At 40.0% G+C, this 15,100-nt stretch overlaps 1 long non-coding RNA gene across 1 annotated transcript; it reads left to right on the plus strand.

Moving 5' to 3' along the window:
* The first annotated feature begins 13,399 nt into the window (after nucleotides 1-13,399).
* On the plus strand, nucleotides 13,400-14,718 carry LOC125721453 (uncharacterized). Its single transcript, XR_007385753.1, has 4 exons — nucleotides 13,400-13,464; nucleotides 13,704-13,784; nucleotides 14,341-14,409; nucleotides 14,529-14,718. It is a non-coding gene; the product is annotated as an uncharacterized LOC125721453 (long non-coding RNA).
* The last annotated feature ends 382 nt before the right edge of the window (nucleotides 14,719-15,100 follow it).

Raw genomic sequence — 15,100 nt, forward strand, 5'->3', positions numbered from 1 at the left:
TGTGTCCCCTACCCTTAGACCCCAGAGGATTAAAATGGGGCAGATATGTGGAGGTGGAGACTCATTGACTTAACACCCTATGGTGTAAATTTAACACTATTAGAGTTAATAAAGATAACTGCTGTAAAAACAACACACTCAAGGCACACTGTAAAGTGTTAAAGGTAACACCGAATGCTGTGGACCCATATAAACACTCCAATATATAAACAGTGTTAATTTAACACTGGCACATTTTCTGTGTAGTCTTACTTCACTTAACTTTTTATGTCACTTTTTAACTCAGTCAAACTGTACTAACAACTTATGATTAACTGATTTCATTAAAAAAGTATTTTATGAGTGGAAGGTTAAAAAATATTAGGTGGTACATTGGGCGGAGCTTAATTCTCTCCCCGTCTATGATGTCATAAGCGGGAGGGGGACGTATCCCTTTTTCGCGGGAGATCCTTGTTAAAATAACTGTCGCTCTCTCGCCATGTCGCACTTGTGCGTAGAGCCACGATCCCCACACACCACTGTCTTTTATTGAAAACAGCTGAGGCAAGTCGTTTTCTGAACTTTAAAGTGTGTATACAATAAGTAAACATGTAAAATAAGTATAAAATGTGTTATAAAGCATATAGCCAACGACAATTAATAAAGAATTTAAGCAAAATATCCCAGACGTACCATGGCCTATAGCTGGTAGAAATGGAGCTATCCTACGGCCTACAAGATAAAAGCATATGGCACCAAATTGGAATCAGTAGTTTTTAAAAGAATAAAATATATTACATTTATTAATGCGATATTTTAAATATGTTTTAAGGCATAATACAATTTTTAACAATAATTTTAACGGGGTCACCGGATGCATCAAGCTTTTCTAGCTAGAGAGGAAAGAGGGTCTGGCAGTTTTGAATGGTAAAAGCAGTAGTTGTGTATTGCTAACGGGGTATTTTTTTAAACAAAATGCACTATTTTATATCGGTAAAAACACCGCCATCCTATTTTTAGGGGGATTTATGCATATTGCATGTCTAGACATGTCGGTCAGCTAATGTCCGTGGCCTTGGGGAACAGGGCGTCGGCGCAAGAGCTTTTGGAGCCGCGAGCGATAAGCCTATGAGGAGAAAGTGTCAATGAAACAAAATGGCCGCCGGCTGACAAATTGTTGTGGGGTGTCTACAGAGTGACTGTAACATCTCGTTTAACCGATAGTCCTTGGTGTGAGAAGCACACAGCCAGCACCCCCAAACAGGCAGAAAGCACATTACCTCTATCAATCTGTCTTATTTGTAAATATTATAACATAATATATTTCTAATTTAAATAAAGGTCAATCTCTAACACCACAGCTCTGGGGCTCTGGCATGGGCCCGGACGCCGTGCTGCAGGCCTGGGGCGTTGGATGAAGTATCTAACTACAATTGTTTAATCGGAGGGATAAAGTCCAATAACTTAAACGGTTGTATGACAATTTAGTATAAATTTTAAACCAATATGATCTAAGGAATAAAACAATTTAGTTGTAGTTTGTTAGTTTTATTTTAAATAAGATGCTCCCAGTTTATTATTGATTTAGTAGCTGTAGGAACTAGTGAGCGGTATTTAGCAACATTCATCAAAAATATCTTCAACATTCCAATATGGAAGGTAACCGACAAAGTTTTCAAGCAGATTTCATACAACAAGACATCGCAAGGAGTCCGTTCGTTCCAGAGATGGCACCGTACGTGGTCCCGGCTAGGAACTACAGTGAGCGGTATTTAGTTACAAACTTCAAAAACATTTTTAAAACTTTGTTAGACTAATACCGTAGTTGTTTTAATAATTTAAGGGATAAAAAACATTTGTCGTGTTTGTCAATGTATTATTTTAAGTAAATGCATTATTTTCTAACGGCAAAAGCCCTGTCATGTTTTAGGTGCGAAAATTTATGGTCTAGCATTATATGGACTAGCAACTGTCTCTGGGGGAGCAGCCCCGGGTAGGAACTATTAAGCAGCATTTAGTGACAAGCATCAAAAACACATTTTTAAAAACTTTAGCAGAATAAAGCTTTAGTTATTTCAATAAACAAGTTTTTTCAGTAAATTTTTGTTCACGCTCATGCGCACAAACACACACACCCCAGAGGTCAGGGGGCTTTAGAGTTTAACTTTAGGTTGGTGATCGCGATGTGTGACCAAACCCAAAAGCACCCTAACTTAGTCATCCACTATGCAGCGAGACCAGACAGTGACTATATGCCCGATTTAACCGCTGGTCTTTATTTATTTATTTTTATTTTTTTTAAAAAACTTTGACAGAATAAAGACTTAGATATTTTGATAAACACACTTTTTTTTTTCAGTAAATGTTTGTTTACGCTCATGTGCACAAACACACACATACCGGTGGCCTGGGGGGCTTTAGAATTTAACTTAGGTCTGTGAAAGTATAGGACTGCGATGTGTATTCATTAACATACACTACTGTCTATTGATGAAGAAATTATTTAATTCTGGCCTGATCATTCATGTTGGCTGACTTTTTAAATTTAGTGCACAGAGGTTGAAATAAGTGCATGGTATGCAAGTATTATGACATGCACATAGTAAACCTTTAAAATGTATGAACGTTTTCAGTCTTAATAGCCAAAACCATAACTATTCTACACGTCACGTAACAAAATTGGACATCTAACACGTACTACTTTAGAACACTACTGTTTTTGCTAGCATCATTATTATTATTATTGTTGTTGTTGTTTTTAGGGTTATTGTACAATAACAATATAGCCACCTCTTGTGCATTATGGGATGGGATTACTTTGTAACAAACCATTTGCAACCGTACCTGTAATGAGCTCTGAGGTTGAATAACGTTGACTGTTCTGTGATACTGCTGTCACAGAAGTCATTGGTGGCTCAGTTACTGCTGGCTGAGGAGACTCTGAACATGCAGCAGTAGGAGAAGAAGGAGGTTGTTCAGAAGAGGATGAAGTGTGTTCGGGCGTAGAGGTGAATGCTGGACGAGGAGGAGGTTTGGGTGGGGATGGACATGTTTACAGCTATGCTGCTGCAGCCAAGGCCCAGCTCCTCCAGTCTCTTGTTTGGTCTATTAAAAAAATGTGTTTAATAGGGTGATTATTTTTTCAACCCTGTCAATCAACTCAAAAAAAAAAGATGTGCAAAAATTTATTGAGTTCAGTTGACATTTAGGGTGTGCTGAAGCATTCTGAAATATTCATTTTTTTCCCGAAAACCCGATTAATAGGCTATGATTGGCATTAAGCGGTAAATTCGAAAGTCACTAACAAACAACTCTTCCGTAACGTCATTGCTACATTGTGCAATTTACTATGTCAGGCTACATTTCTATTCAGAAATCTGAGGTAGCTAGTGTTAACTAAAGTAATCGACGTCATAATTGTCATTAATGCAAGGGTTGATGGTTTACTCGTAGACGCAGAAAATCCCTGAAGTACAGACATCTTGTTACTGTCTGGGAAAAGCTTTTCATGCTCAGCAAACAAACTGTGTTTGTTCTTCACTATTTGTCAGTAAAGCACTGTACTCCTGTATCATAGACATGCCTCTCTCTGCAGTGTCATTTGTCACCCACAGCACCCATACAGTTTCCTCAGCCTTCAAATAGTCGTCGTTGGTCCATCCAAGTCTCAGGAGCACTTTGAACAAAATGAGTCTGGAACTGACAACAGGTCAAAAAACTTCTTTGAATTCACAAAGTCATGTAACTGCATGGGGCAGCATGGTGGTGCAGTGGTTAGCACTGCTGCCTCACACCTCTGGGACCCGGGGTTGAGTCTCCGCCTGGGTCACATGTGTGCGGAGTTTGCATGTGCTCCCCATGTCATCGTGGGGTTTCCTCCGGGTACTCTGGTTTCCCCCCACAGTCCAAATACATGCTGAGGCTAATTGGACTTGCTAAACTGCCCGTAGGTGTGCATGTGTGAGTGAATGGTGTGTGAGTGTACCCTGCGATGGATTGGCCCCCCATCCTGGGTTGTTCCCTGCCTCGTGCCCATTGCTTCCGGGGTAGGCTCCAGACCCCCCACGACCCAGTAGGATAAGCAGTTTGGAAAATGTATGGATGGATGTAACTGAATTTCATTGATCTGGGTGAAATTAACTGTTATTCATTTTGGTGGATCTTCAGATGCTGGTTTCTGAAGCGCTGAAACCATAAACTTTTTCCTCTATGACATAAATATCTCTGATAAAGAATGACAGTGTAATCAACTCGTCACTAAAGTACCAGAGACAGACACAGAGCTTTGTTAGGGCACTTCTTGCTGCTTGTGAATGAAGTGAAAACAGTATTTTCAGCAGATGCAGCTCATTTGCTGGAGCAATGATTGGCAGCCAAAACAAGAACCGCAATTGCAGGTAGACCTGAAGGCCAAATATGCAGAGATCTGCCAAGCCTTTTTGTTCACGGTTGGTAAGCTTGAAGTTAGAATATCGAAACAAGAATATTTTGTATGCATATATCAGCTTGGCCATGAAGCGAGCTTGATGCAATGCACCAGGTTTGGTAATATGAACACCACGGGGAGGCACAGCACCCAGAAACACAATGGCTAGTTCAGGTCCTTCTCTGTAGTCATGACAGGGTTATGCAGTCTGCAACTGAGAAACGTGTGACTTCTGCTCGGAAGTCGGGCACTGCTGCAGCTACTTGTGAGTCGCCAATTCCTGCCTTGTAGTCATTGTGAACTGAACTAGGCCAAAATGACTTGCAACGTTTTAACAGTCCAATTAATGGACCACTTGTTGGACCCATAACTCCTACAAATACTTCGTCTAGCATTAGTTAGTGAATGTGATGACGGTAAGCCAAATACAGCAGGTCTGAATTAATCTTGCCTTCAAACGACACACAGGCACTATTTTTTCGCCCAGTATTGCTCGCTGTGGTATCAAGACTGAGTGCTTTTATACGATCCTTAATTCCCAATGACTCAACCTCTTCCAGCATTGCATTAGCCATTGCTTCACCAGTGCTAGTGCTGTTTGGCAATGCAAAGAAGTCGATCAACTCCAGACCCAGACACAGTGATTGGAAGGTGGTCCACTGTTTGCCTTCAGTTCACTTGCTCTGAGAAAATTATGCTTTTGCATGCATGTTAAATGGAAGAGTGGTTGATATTGAAGTCGTCGACTTTCTGCCCAGAAGCATGAACAGCAGTGGAGAGTGTGTGCACTGCAAAACTTGTTTTGGTGCAGCCAAGTGATTCTACAACATCAGCAGTCAGTAAGTTCCTTCCTCTCTTTCAGCTTATTTTGTTTTCTACAGCCGCACGTCCAAACACTCTTTATGTTGAATCAGAAGATTCATAGTGACTTGAGGAGAGCGCAATACTTTGGTTCAACAAATCTAGTTCTGCTTTCTGTTTTTCTTCCCACTTACAGCGTTTATCCGGTTAATGATCAGTTCTGCATTTTTATTTAATAAAACTAAAGCGACTGTTGGTGGTAAAACATTCTGCTACAGGGACCCTATACTGTGGAATGGCTTACCAGCCTATGTTCGGGATGCTGAATCGGTCTGTCTTTAAATCTCGACTGAAGACCTATTACATCAGTTTAGCTTACCCACAAGTTAACACTTAACACCGTAATTATGGCTTCTGATGCTGCTGTACGTGCCATTTTTACCTACCGTGCTTGTCCATTAATGTATCAGTGCACTCTGACACCTGCACTCTCTGCCTTTCTTCCCACATGTCTGGAGGGTGCCCGAGGGGGCACCTTCTGAGCTGCCATCAGGGTCTACGGAAGGGTGCCATCACAGAAGTGACCTGCGATCTATGACGATGTCGGTGCAGCTTCCATCCTGCCACCCGACAGGCCTATGTGGAGGACTGTCTCACTGATGGACTTTAACTAGGACCGGATCACAGTTTACACCTTGCTCTTAGCAAACAATCCGGCTACTTCTCTACCTTTATCCAGTAATGTTAGCATGCCCAGGGGGGTGGGGCTGCCAGTTGACCTTGGACCCCCAGAGGTTTTTTTTCTCCCCACTTGGGAGTTTTTGGTTCCTCTCCTCCGCTGTCATCTGACTTTCTTTTTCATTTTTCCATTTTCACTGTTTCTGTGTTCTGTCGTTATCTCTGTTAAGGATGTTCCGCAACACACTCCTGTAAAGTGCATTGGGGCAACTTTGTTGTAAAAACTGCTATATAAAAATAAATTAAATTGAATTGAATTGAATTGAATTTACCAATGAAATGTTACATGAGTTTGGACATATCACACAGCCATAATAGAAAATTACAATCTTTAGACAACATTCACACAAACCACAGATGCTAATGGATTAAACTGCAGAGAATATACATTCTGATTCTATAATGCAGAAATTGGCCAAAAAGATTCAGAGTGACTTGAGGAGAGCGCAATACTTTGGTTCAACAAATCTAGTTCCACTTTCTGTTTTTCTTCCCACTTACAGCGTTTATCCGGTTAATGATCAGTTCTGCTTTTTTCTTTACCGACGATGCATCCACGCCTGCCATGACACCCTTTCGGCCTTGTTCACGTTGTGCAAGCAGAAAGGCTTTGTCTTCTTCAGCATTAATTAATGACAATGCATCTGGTGAGCAATGTCAAATAAATCACAGAATGTCTCTGTGAAGCCTTCTTCGTCTGCTGTCTGCGATTCAGTCCGACTATCCTTGTGATTATTTTACGTAAACTATGCTTTGAACCTACAGAAAATGTGCTATATCCTGATATGTATCAACGAGATATGAAATGACCTAAAATGTCACATGAGTTTGGACATATCACACAGACATAATAGAAAATTACAATCTTTAGACAGCATACACAAAAACACAGATGTTAATTAAATAAACTGCAGAGAGTATAAAATTTGATTGTATAATGCAGAAATTCTAAGCCTGAAATCTGCGCTTAATTTATTGCAATGAAATGGTGCAGGAAAATGACTGTACCTTCTACAACGATCTCCCCTTTGCAGCTGTCATTCTGGATCACTGGAAAATGAAGAGTCCTCTTCTATCGCCTTGGCATTTTTCTAGGCTTTCTCATAGCTTTCTACGTACAAAATTTGCAGAGAAAAACAAATACAATCAGTGAATGAAATATAAAAACTTTTTTGGAGCTGAGTGGGTGATATGCCTCAGTATAATGGTGCTGTATACTAACAAATTAGTTTTAACAAATGGTCAAGGTTAATTCACTGACACACAAAAACTTACCTGTTGAATAGGCGATTTCACCTGCATAACACTGCCAGGAAATGTCAGGTTTTGCATGATTGGTTACAACTTTTCTTATTTTGTCTGGCGAAACAAATGTTGGCCACGGACACTTCTTCTCCCCCTTCATCCAGTGTTTGGTCACCACTGCTACTTCTTCCTGCTCAGGAAATTCCACCACATAAAATTCTGCAATCTACATGATTAGAAAAAGTGAAATCTAACTGCAACAGCATATTAAACTATCCATCTATCCATCCATTTTCCAAACCGCTTATCCTACTGGGTCGCAGGGGTTCCAGAGCCTATCCCGGAAGCAATGGGCACGAGTCAGGGAACAACCCAGGATGGGGGGCCAGCCCATCGCAGGGCACACACTCACCATTCACTCACACATTCATACCTATGGGCAATTTAGCAACTCCACTTAGCCTCAGCATGTTTTTGGACTGTGGGGGGAAACCGGAGTACCCAGAGGAAACCCCACGATGACACAGGGAGAACATGCAAATTCCGCACACATGTGACCCAGGCGGAGACTCGAACCCGGGTCCCAGAGAGGTGAGGCAACAGTGCTAACCACTGCACTACCATGCCGCCCCATGCTGTGATTCATCTTCAATAAATGGTAATGCTGACCCTACGCTATTTATTGTAAGAGCTTACACTTCCACACAGCTTTCTGGACAAAAATCCATTGCGACATACATTGTTTTTACAAAATGCAATGCATATTTATTCATTAACGGGCTGTGCCTGCATTTTTCTATTATATGTGTGGAATTAGTTTCAGCTGAGACTCATAATAGAGGGTGGTAGGTTACTCGTGATATGAATTAGTTTCAGCTGAGACTCATAATAGAGGGTGGTAGGTTACTCGTGATATGAATTAGTTTCAGCTGAGACTCATAATAGAGGGTGGTAGGCTACTCGTGATGTGAATTAGTTTCAGCTGAGACTCATAATAGAGGGTGGTAGGTTACTCGTGATGTGAATTAGTTTCAGCTGAGACTCATAATAGAGGGTGGTAGGTTACTCGTGATGTGAATTAGTTTCAGCTGAGACTCATAATAGAGGGTGGTAGGTTACTCGTGATATGAATTAGTTTCAGCTGAGACTCATAATAGAGGGTGGTAGGTTACTCGTGATGTGAATTAGTTTCAGCTGAGACTCATAATAGAGGGTGGTAGGTTACTCGTGATATGAATTAGTTTCAGCTGAGACTCATAATAGAGGGTGGTAGGCTACTCGTGATATGAATTAGTTTCAGCTGAGACTCATAATAGAGGGTGGTAGGCTACTCGTGATATGAATTAGTTTCAGCTGAGACTCATAATAGAGGGTGGTAGGCTACTCGTGATGTGAATTAGTTTCAGCTGAGACTCATAATAGAGGGTGGTAGGCTACTCGTGATATGAATTAGTTTCAGCTGAGAATCATAATAGAGGGTGGTAGGTTACTCGTGATATGAATTAGTTTCAGCCAAATCATCTAACAATGAACTGTGTTACTCTGTGAGGGGGTGTTGCATCTTGGCTATTTGTGCCCTTGAGAGGTAAAGTGGGCTATCCCACATTTTTGACCCCTACCCCCTTTTTATTGAATATTTTCAATTGGATAAGTTGTTATTATCTAAGTCATATCTCTGTGCTGCCTATGATATATATCAATTGTAGGGTATAGGCACACTGATTTTTAGACAAAAATTCAACTTTGGAGCTCATTTTCTCAAAACCTTGTTTTTGTGGGATAGCCCACTTTACCTCTCAAGGGCACATTTAGCAGGCTAGGTGTTGAGCTTTGATTATACCTTCTGCATCCATGAGTATAACGCTACACTGCAAGGGCATCAACTTCACAAGCACTGGGAAAGCTGTTATCCAACTGTTAGCTTCTGTACTGTTTTAAAAATCCGAAAACCTTATGAAAGTATAAACCAATAAAGAATGACTATGTTTTACATCTTCTCTGAGGTCTTCAATGGAAAACAATCAGTTGTTAATCACAAGCAGCTGCTTGTTAGGAAATTCACTACGCAAATATCACAAGCAGCGCAGTTACAGAAATCTTTGATCCTGTTCTCACCGAGCAGCCACACGCCACTTTCTTGCTTTCCACACTTTTAATGCTTTAATGTTAACGTTTTAACATTGTCAGAATGAACGAACAAACGAATGAATCGATGTCTGTGGAATATAACCATATAGTCTTTCCTTTGCAGGTGCTTAAAATGGTTAGCGTTGTGATTTATTGTGCTATGTCATTTTCTCATACTGTTAAATAGAATGCAAAGTCTTCATATATTATAGACCATAAATTTTCCAAATCCAAGTTCTCTGAAGTGGGTGAATCTGAATACAAAAGAAAGTCAAATGGGAAAGTCAAATGGTAACAAACCTTCACATTATCCAAGACATAAGGTAAAGATTAAAAACAAATCAAATAAAAATGAAACTAGTCTTTTTCAGATGATTTTCTCAGTCGAGCCAGTCAGAAACTATCAACATGGAAATGAATGACTCATTGGCCTAACGCACCCTGATCTTATAACCAAACTATTTCTTTGGTGCAAAAAGCGCCATCTAGCGGTCATTATGTGTCAGTGACAGTGTCCTTATAAAAAGACTTACAGCTAGTGCCCTTATGACCGCCTAGCCGCACTATAAGTAGGTAAAACCAACACGGTGCTTCTAGCGTTAACTGTTTATTTGTGTTACCATTTGTGAGGAGTCTGCAGTCGATTGAGTTTCGGTGGGTTGTCGGATGGACAGGGTTGTGATAGGGTCACTTTTATGACTGCATGAAGTGCTCGTTTACCATGGTCCACAAAATGACAGGTAATTTATTCAATAGTGACACTTCAAATGTGGCATTTATTATGAGTGCGCAGGCTTCATCATGCACAGGCTTTTCAGACAGGTGCTCAAACAGGGGGGCATGGCCGATGGGCACTTTTTGCCGCTGAAAATATTCGTGATCGCGTGGTGGGGGATATGGGCAGGATTCAGTGTAGTGTAGCACCAGGGAGATCCGCGCATCCCAGCATGCCTTGCAAGCACTCGTGTATGTAGCCCTGTGTCTGTGTAATTGTAAATAGCCCTTGTATTGTTCTTGTTATGGTCAGTTGTTTTCCTGATCGTGGCGTGTATGTTTACCCATAACCAACATGTCCTGTGTGTGCCCTGTCCAGTCCTCACATGTTCCTAGCTTGTAGAACTCTCCCATCATGTGTGCACCTTACAGTTTGCCGTCTGACTGTATAAATTGATTATATTGACATTGAATTACTGTAAATATTTGCTTGTCCTTTGATTAATGATTGACACATTGACATATTGTCATTGAGTCACTGTAAATACTGTACATGGTTAACATATGATTAATAACAACTACTCATACGTTTGTACTACCGTATAACATATTGCGTTCGGCTTACTGCGACTGCTTCATAACTACAGGTCTTTGTGCACCAGTTGGGGCAGCTTCGAATCCCTTCCTGCGGGCGGATTCCTACCCTAACCCTCCCCCTCCTTACTCTGCTGTTCGTCTCTCCAAAGTCTGATCTCTCTTCAGGGTCTGCGGAACCAAACGCAGGCAGCTCTCATGAGGCAAAGACACTTAGTATTTAAAATAATCTCTTCTTGCTTAAGGCCTAAGACATAACATATCATTGAACTATATCTACTATGAACGTTACTGAAGGAACATGTAATAAATAACACAAGTGAAATACTGATGTCAACAAACATGACTTTCACCTCAAGTAGCAACTACACACGTGGACAAAATTGTTGGTACCCTTCAGTCAATGAAAGAAAAACTCACAATGGTCACAGAAATAACTTTAATCTGACAAAAGTAATAATAAATAAAAATTCTATGAAATTTAACTAATAAAAGTCAGACATTGATTTTTAACCATGCTTCAAACAGAATTAATTAAAAAAAACTCATGAAACAGGCCTGGACAAAAATGATGGTACCCCTAACTTAATATTTTGTTGCACAACCTTTTGAGGCAATCACTGCAATCAAACGATTCCTGTAACTGTCAATGAGACTTCTGCACTTCTCAGCAGGTATTTTGGCCCACTCCTCATGAGCAAACTGCTCCAGTTGTCTCAGGTTTGAAGGGTGCCTTTTCCAGACGGCATGTTTCAGCTCTTTCCAAAGATGCTCAATAGGATTGAGGTCAGGGCTCATAGAAGGCCACTTTAGAATAGTCCAATGTTTTCCTCGTAGCCATTCTTGGGTGTTTTTAGCTGTGTGTTTTGGGTCATTGTCCTGTTGCAAGACCATGACCTGCGACTGAGACCAAGCTTTCTGACACTGGCCAGCACATTTCTCTCTAGAATCCCTTGATAGTCTTGAGATTTCATTGTACCCTGCACAGATTCAAGACACCCTGTGCCAGATGCAGCAAAGCAGCCCCAGAACATAACAGAGCCTCCTCCATGTTTCACAGAAGGGACAGTGTTCTTTTCTTGATATGCTTCATTTTTCCGTCTGTGAACATAGAGCTGATGTGCCTTGGCAAAAAGTTCAATTTTTGTCTCATCTGTCCATAGGACATTCTCCCAGAATCTTTGTGGCTTGTCCACATGTAGTTTGGCAAATTCCAGTCTGGCTTTTTTATGACTTGTTTTCAACAATGGTGTCCTCCTTGGTCGTCTCCCATGAAGTCCACTTTGGCTCAAACAACGACGGATGGTGCGATCTGACACTGATGTTCCTTGAGCTTGAAGTTCACCTTGGATCTCTTTAGAAGTTTTTCTGGGCTCTTTTGTTACCATTCGTATTATCCGTCTCTTTGATTTGTCATCAATTTTCCTCCTGCGGCCACGTCCAGGGAGGTTGGCTACAGTCCCATGGATCTTAAATTTCTGAATAATATGTGCAACTGTAGTCACAGGAACATCAAGCTGCTTCGAGATGGTCTTATAGCCTTTACCTTTGACATGCTTGTCTATAATTTTCTTTCTAATCTCCTGAGACAACTCTTTCCTTCGCTTCCTCTGGTCCATGTTGAGTGTGGTACACACCATGTCACCAAACAACACAGTGACTAGCTGGAGCCCTATATATAGGTCCACTGACTGATTACAAGATTGTAGACACCTGTGATGCTAATTAGTGGACACACCTTGGATTAACATGTCCCTTTGGTCACATTATTTTCAGTCTTTTCTAGGGGTACCATCATTTTTGTCCAGGCCTGTTTCATGAGTTTTTTTTTTTTATTAATTCTGTTGAAGCATGGTTGAAAAACAATGTCTGACTTTTATTAGTTAAATTTCATAGAATTTTTATTTATTATTACTTTTGTCAGATTAAAGTTATTTCTGTGACCATTGTGAGTTTTTCTTTCATTGACTGAAGGGTACCAACAATTTTGTCCACGTGTGTATATTTGTTAATGATTTGTACTTCAGTGGTAACGGTGTTACTACTAAGTATCTGTGTCCCCTCAAGCAAAGTGTGATCTCAGTTTCTTTAATTTGTGATTTTGAGCTTATCATACTACCTATTCAATTATTTAATTATCATAAACAGGTGTCACAATATTAGAAAATGTTGTATTCACATAATTTCGCTCCTCGCAATAGTCCTCTTTGGAATAATAGATATTTTTACGGAGGACTGAAGTTATATTCTATAGTAATTGGATAGGAAGGGATAGCTGACCTATTGTACATTTAATGGATCATAATTGTGATTTGTTATATCACAATCAATTTGTTCTAAAATATAACATTACTTGGTCAGTTAAAAGATTTTTTTTACCTGTACCTGTTTGTACACCTGTTTGTGTCTGTGAGAACCTCACTCAAAAAAGTGAATCAGGTGGGCTGTTCACTGTATATTAATTTTATGTTTTCAGTTTAATTAAAATACATATCTTTGTCAAGTTAAAATATTTTTTTCTAATAAAGTCTATGTAAATATGTCTTTCGTTATGTGTACAAAATAATCATGCATTGGTTAATCACAAATCATTTATTTTAAATGAATTATGATTGAAATACTTCTTACACCCAGAAGGTGGCAGTAAGAAGAAGATTAAAATGATTCAGACTGCGCATGCGCAAACTCATTATCGTTCTTGTTTTTGGCGGTTAACTAGCCAACGGTTTGGGAGAGGTAGGTGGACGTTTTTCGTCTGTAGTATTATTGAGCATGATTTAATTGTGTGTGTGATACAACACTCGTTATATATTTCTGAAGTGCTTGGTTTTTAGAGAGCGGTGAGTCTGGCACGTTTGCTAGCTTATAGTCGCACGATAACAGTACGTTAACGTTAGGTCAGTCTGCTTTTATCCCGCCGAGATGTGGTTCGATAGATAATTTTACTGTCATGTTCCTGTCGGAATTTTCAGATATCAAGCTTTATTTTACTGATGGCATCCAGTATTCTTTCTAACGTCACTGCTTCATATTAAGTTTTCTATCAGCAAACTATTGGGGGGTTTTTACTGTGAAACAGGTACAGGAAATGCTACGTGTTTTAAACAGCAAATTACGTTGGGTTACTCGGTTACTAGAGGACCAAGAGTTAGCACGTACGGTAAGTTAGCTACTGAAATAAAGCACTGGTAGCTTTTGGCAAGCGCTGGAGCAGGCGTCACCAACAACGGGTACGGGATCCTGCAGTGTTATGTTTTAACTAGACTGCATTTCCACAGAAAATGCAAAGTGTGCTTACTCAAATGCAGCAGTCGTCTGACCCTTCTTGTCTCTGTTACTTTTCCTTTTTTTGTTTTTTAATGTTTTGCTAAATGTGGCTTTATGCTTATTCTTAAAGTGTGACATAGACAGTTCCAAGGAGGAGCTATGTATTGTGGTCCTACAATGTTGTGCTGTCATTGAATATTAGAAGAAGGTATTGCCAGAGTTACTATTGGTGTGAATTTCATTTTGAGTTACAGCTGCAGAAATCAGTTCACAGCTAGCTACTTAATTGCTGTGAATACAGTTGCCAGTATTTTTAAGAAACATTTATCAGGTGACGGCTTCATTCTCTTGCTGTCGTTCCGAATAGGTTTTTTTATTTTTTAGATTTCTAATTGTCTTAAAAACAAGTAATGAACTACATTAATTTATGGCTCCATGTTGAATTTCAGATTCTGGGCGTGATAGCTATTTCTTCACTCATTGATGTGGTGTTGGCAGCACTGCTGAGCTTGCTCGTGGTATGTTAACAGTCAGACTTTTGTTTCTTAATTTAATGCTTTTTTACAAGTTCAGTTTCCTTTATCAATTTCTCCTTTGTGTTTTTTTGTTTGTTTGTTTACCCCCCTTCCCCTCTCAGATTTGAATGTGGTTGTGTAAAGGTTGCAGTTCAAAGACCTCAACTAGAGGCCAGTTACTTAAACATTACAGGTTAAAACATCCACATTATGGGCGCAGGCACCCATATCCTTGCCCATATATTAGTTGTCCATGTACATGCAAGTCATGGAATGCGCTCAGGTCACATTTGTGTAGAGTCCATACTAGAGAAACATCACGGCAAACATTGACATCAGCTACATTCAGCTGTCATGTTTGTGGGTTCTCTGAAGCTGCCTCTGAAAAGGAGTATTTCACTCATATAAATTTGCATCTCAAAGCCAATGAAATGGTTCCTTGCATGTTCAAGGGTTGTACATTTAGGACAAATATTTATGGGACATTTAAATCACATAAAAATAGAAAGCACCTTAGTTATTCTTACAGTGACTTTAAACCTGGAATCGTTGCAGAAAGAGACAGTTTTGAAAGCTCAAGTGTTTCATGTGAACGTGGAGACAATGAAGAATCAGAAGCCCAGCTTGAAGTGCAATCTAGTTTTCAGAGAGACGTCTCAGAAAATGTTGAAAAGATGATAGAAGAGAAACTTGC

The sequence above is a fragment of the Brienomyrus brachyistius genome, unplaced genomic scaffold, assembly GCF_023856365.1.
Source record: "Brienomyrus brachyistius isolate T26 unplaced genomic scaffold, BBRACH_0.4 scaffold33, whole genome shotgun sequence".
NCBI lineage: Eukaryota > Metazoa > Chordata > Actinopteri > Osteoglossiformes > Mormyridae > Brienomyrus > Brienomyrus brachyistius.